The sequence below is a fragment of the Macaca fascicularis genome, chromosome X (assembly GCF_037993035.2).
Source record: "Macaca fascicularis isolate 582-1 chromosome X, T2T-MFA8v1.1".
Classification (NCBI taxonomy): domain Eukaryota; kingdom Metazoa; phylum Chordata; class Mammalia; order Primates; family Cercopithecidae; genus Macaca; species Macaca fascicularis.
The window spans coordinates 42,648,867-42,654,866 of NC_088395.1; positions in this window are offsets into that span (position 1 = coordinate 42,648,867).

Genomic DNA, 6,000 nt, shown 5'->3' on the forward strand with positions numbered 1-6,000 from the left:
ATGTACATCCCAGTGGTAAACAAGTTATGTGGGCTTCTGTGTCAGTGATAATGGGAACTTTATAATTTCTTACTTGATCTCGTAAAACTATTCTGTTAAATGGGCATAATAATAGTATCTACCTCACAACAAAGTTTTTTAAAAATCAAGTGATATAATACATATGAAATGCTCAGCATAGGACACAGTAAGGACTTGATAAATATAAGCTGGTGCTAGTATGTGCTGTCCTTGTTGTTATTAATATAACTTTACCATACCCTTCCTTACTTTTTTTTTTTTTTTTTTTGAGATGATGTTTTGATCTGCCAGCAAGACGAGGGTGCTGTGGCGTGATCATGGCTCACCACAGCCTCAACCTCCTGGCTCAAGCAATCCTTCCACCTCAGCCTTCCGAGTAGCTAAGACCACAGACACGCACCACTATGCCCAGCTAATTTTTTTTATTTTTGTGGAGACAGAGTTTCACCATGTTGCCCAAGCTGGTCTCAAACTCCGGGGCTCAAGAGATCCACCCACCTAGGCCTCCTCAAGTGCTAGTATTACGGGCATGATACACCAGGCCCGGCCCATATCCTTCCTTTCTAACCTTTGGTTTTTCCTGTAAAAGCACTCCATAGCACAAACTTGCCTCCAGCCCGGCTGGGTTCCCCAAGCTGTGCCAAACTCTATGATTATCCTTGCCTTTATTCTTTGGCTTAAACTAACACCTCTTCCTCTCCATCTGCTCATGCAAATCCAATCAATTTTCTCACTCTCTCAGGCAAAGCTGGTACTCCAAATAGCCATCCTATGGATGTTGGCTTCTTTCCCAAGCTACCTTGTGGGAGAGTGCTCAATGTGCAAAGTGGCTATGGCATCAGGAATGGGGGTTACACATGGGCTTCACAATGCTGACTTTGCCTGACTAATGCTAGCCCAGCTACCACCACTATTGACAATATCAGAAATAAAGTTGAGCCCCATTAGGATATTATTTTCTGAGGATGAAGTTGTGAGGAGTCGGATCAGGGGAGCAGGGGAGACCAGCCAGCTTCTTGGTGGTATATTGATTGATTACATTCAACCTCTTCCAACATGGAGGAAGCAGAAATTTGTCCTTACTGAAATATATATTCTAAATATGGATTGGCATCCCTGCCCATGATACTATTGCCAGGACCACCATTCATAGATTTATGGAATTCGTTATTCACTATATTATTTTGCGTAGCAGTGCTTCTCAACAAATATTGAATTTTTCAGGCAAAGAAATGTGGCTTGGCTTCATGGTCATGAAATTCATTGCCCTTACCATGTGCTCCACTATTCAGAAGCAGGTGACCCCACAGAATGTTAGAATAGCCTGTTGAAGATACAGCTATAGTGTCTATTGCAGTAGAAGACTCTATCTTTGTGGTTGGAAAACTGTCCTCAGGGATATGATATATATTTTAAACCAATGACCAATATTGTCACCATTTTCCCACAGCCATAATGCATAGGTCTCAGAACCAACTGGTAAAGTCAATAGTGATTTTTTTCACCATTCCACGTAATAATCCATTCACTGAATTTTGCTAAAAGTTCCCTCTGGAACTTTTATTTTGGGCCCTGCTGGTTGAGAAGTGTTGATTCCCCAGGGGACTGGGAAGACATTTCTACTAGTGGACACAATAATGGTTCTGTTGAACGGGAAGCTGAGAGTGCCATCTGATCTTGTTGGTTCCTCAGGCCACTAAACTTACTGCAGGCAAATAAGGGGGTTACTCTACTAGATAGAGTGCCTGATTATCAGGGGGAAATTGAATTACTGTACATAATGGGAGCAGAAAGAACTATGACTAGAACTCAGCAGGTTTCATAAGACATCATTTCTTTAATTATAAAAGTTAATTAAAGACTACCCAGTTAATGCAGGATCACTAAGGACTCAGACTCTTTACAATGAAGATTTGAATCATCCAACCAGCTAAAGAAATTTGACCAGGTAAAGTGAGGGGTAATGATAAACAAACAAACAAACAAACAAACAAACAAAAAACCATGGAATAGGCAGTGAACAAAAGAACTTCAATTTCCAATATGGATTAGTGTCCAGTTATAGAAACAAGAACTATTACATACTTTGTGCAGTGTGTATATTTTGTTTTTTGCTTGATTTATATGCATGTGTGTTTTTATCATTCACTTCCCCTTTTTGCACTATTTTATATAGGCAGTGTTGGTAATATTTAATTTTTAAATTTAGTCTTAAAACAGTAAATACCTCTATGGGCTTTTTACTGATCTAGAAAAGAAATTAGCCTTTCCAGAAAGGGATATGGTGACTAATAGGATCCTGTGTTTGGCCCTTTTGGGGAGAGAATAAGTATATCTTAATTTATGCACGAAAGAGTTGTAGTGGTGATGTCATAAAAATGGTGGAGTAGGAAACTCCAAAACTTGGTCTGTTCATTGAAGCAAGCATTAAGCAAAACTAAAAGAATCATTTTTTTTTTTTTTGGGAACTCTGGAGTCTAATCAAAATCTTACAGCAACCAGGAAAGTGTTTAATGAAAACAGACACTGCTAAATTTTGGTAAGAAAATATTGTGGAATTTTTGCTTGCTCGCCCAACATCTCCCACTTTCCAGCTCGATAGTGGTTGTGGGAACAGCAGCTTGTATACCTGGCATGGTTTGCTGGTACTGGGATGGGGGACAATATGGATCTCATTCTCAATACATTTTAGCTTTGATCAGTCTAGTGTTGCCCTGAGGGACTGGTACAGAGACTGACCTTTGTTTGCCACTACCTCCCTGCCCTGGGGCTAGAGTGACTGTTTAGGTGACATCTGTCAAAAGTATTTCAAAACATACCGTACATGTCTGCCTGGGGCAAGGGACAGAAGATGGGGCAAGCAGCAGACAGACCCAAAGGTCTGGGAAGGAAAAGACCAAGGAGGAAATTTCTTCAGGGAATAAGGGCTCTGAAGCATGATCATGTATACTGGGAAATCCAGGATGCAACATGCGTACCCAGGGCCAGATGCATCCTCACAAAAAACTTGAGAGGATCTTAGGCTTGCACCTCTGGTTAATCTTTGGGCTTTGCACAAATATGAGGTAAAAGCTAAAGCAGAGTTTTAGGTGGCCTGGCTTAGTGTTGAAGGAGTGCTCCAGCACAGAGCCAATCTTCAAAAACTGGGAGAGTAGTTTTTTTCTTTTCCTTTTTGGCTCCAAGTATTTAAAGAAATTCCTATCAAGTTGATGACTAAATGCTAAGATAACAACACAGAGACTTCAGTGACCACATACAACAAGAATCTATTGCAAAAAATCGTTTAGAAAAGTCATTAAATCAGTGGACAATTGCAGCCCTCAGTAATCAAAAACAACAAACCCAGAGGATGGGGAGAATATGATTTACATAGTTACCGGTTTATGATATTCACATTTTCTGGTTTTCAAAAGCAATTCAGTGCATACAAAGAAATAGGAAAGTGTGGCCCATTCACAGGTGATTAAAAAAGAAAAGAAAAGAAATGGACAGAAAGTATTCCTGAGAAAGCTTGTACCTTGGACTTAATAAAGACTTTAAATTGATTGTCTTAAATATGCTAAAAAAGTTACAGGAAACCATAGACAAAGAACTAAAGGAAATAAGAAGCAAGATGTATGGACAAATAGAGGATATCAACAAAGAGATAAATTATAAAATGGAACCAAATAGAAATTGTAGAGGTGAAAGGTACAATTGCTGAAATTGAAATTTCACTAAACTAAATAAAAAATTTACTCTCAGAACTTCCAGAAGGAATAAGCCCTGCTGACACCTTAACTTTAGCCCAGTGAAACTGATTATGGACTTCTGACCCCCAGAACTGTGAAAGAATAAATTTATGTTGTTTTAAGCTACTAAATTTGTGGCAACTTGTTGCAGCATCAATAAGCAGTTAGTCCGACACTTTTAAATCAATTCCAAGCATTAAATTCCTCTCTCATTAAAATACCTAGAGTGGTGTCTATTTTCCTGTCTGAGTATTGATAAGTAGGTGTTTTATCAATATTTGTGGAATAAGTTAATGTATAAAATCTGTAAGGTCCAAAGCTAAGGTCCAAAGCTAAGGTCCAAAGTCCTCCACTCTCTTAGTTTGGGTTCCTCTAGAAGCTGACCCTGAGCTAAGAAGTTGGTTGCAGTGTTTCCTGGGAAATATTGATAAGGGAGTAGAGACGTGAGACAGGGAAGGGAACACAATCAAGGTCAATGCAGGGAATGACATCAAGCAAGTTATCACTAGGGAAAATTGAAAGCTAATCTTATCGGGGAACTCTGGGAGCCAGTGTTGCGCATGCACCTCAGAGTTATTCTACCTGGGGGGCAACGGAACGGGAGAATTTCTCACCAGTTGTCATCAGTCCTTCCTTGAGAGCTGCACCAACTTGCTGGTACCTCTGATCTGCCACAAGTAGGGGCAGAGCAGGCTCTGGCGGTCAGAAAAAGTTCTCAAACCATAAGATACCGATTCTGGCAGTTGAAAAGTAGGTGGGCATGCACTGAAGTGGTAAGGGCTTGGAGTTGGGGGTAGAACATCTACAACTTCATCTATACTCACAAAATATACTTTAGTCAATCCAGTCCAGGTTTACCTCCTTCCTATTAACCAATAGACACATACCACATACACCACTCCTTAGCAAAACAGTGCCTTGGAGGCAATAATGTGCACATTTTGTCCCTTAGTAGGTCTTCAGGATTTCTGACAGCAAGAGCCATGACTTATTTTTCTTTTATGTTTCTCACAATGCTGAGTGCCATAGTAACAGATATTTTAGGCCCTTAATATATATTGTTGAATTGAATTGATTATCATAATTGTGTAATATCTATTTCTTATCTTCAAAGGTGGCTCCCTGTTGAGTTTTCTGTTTCTTCTTTTTAATCTTTTCCTTCAGCAATGTTTTAAATATGCATTAGCAAGTGATAATGAGGGAAACAACCTAAAGATTTTATTTCTAATGTAAGTATCTCCCTACCTACCAATGTGTTCAGCCTTTGAGGAAATCAATGTTAATACCTACCATTAGCCTTTCACTGCCTTTTCCATTTTCTTACAAATATACATGAATGTGCACATGCTTTGTTTTTATTTTTACAAAACATATGATTATATTATGTACCTTCCTTTGCCAATTGTCAGTTTACTTGATAATAGGTCACACACACCACCAGGTCAAAATAGATTTAGTTCATTTATTTTAACAGTTGCAGAATATTATCTTTTGGATGTACTGTAATTTATTTAACCATTATTTTATTGATGAACATGTAATTTGCCTCCAGTTTCTTTTTGCCTCCTTAAACAATGCGGCAGTAAACATCCTACTACAAATATTCATTTATATGCGTCAAAGTGCTATTACTATGTCAAAGAGTATGTGCATTTGGAATTTTCATAGATATGGCCAGATTATCTGCCACTTCTTATCCATATTGAAAATTCTCATTTCTCTTAAACATTTCATATTTTATTTATATGTAATGGGATTTGTCTAACCAGCATTAATATATACATGGTTGTGAATGATAAACTGGCATGGTACTGCTAGGAATCATTTGCATATATCAATTGTCATGAGGATTTTCTGCTGAAGGGAAATTGTGGGAGTTTCTTTGTGTCTTGGAGGAGAGAAATGTGGCAGAATCTGAAGCACAGGCTGCGCTTCTTTTGTCTAAGCAACAAAGTACGATGCAGCTTCGGGGAAACAGGAGATTTGTCCCCACTTCTAAATGGAACACAGCGCAGTTGTGGCAGCAAAGAATCTGGCACACAAAAATGCCTACTTAGCTTGGAACATCCTAGGGGATTAGCAGAAATAACTGGGTTGTACTTAGTTCAGCAGTGGGTAGCAAAAGCCAGTGAGACAAGTGTTGTTGCAATTAAAGTAGCTGGCCACTTTCCTCCCCCTAGATTTGTACCCATTGGCTAGCAAGGTATGGGAAACTTACCTTACATATACATCGACTTGAATTCTCAAA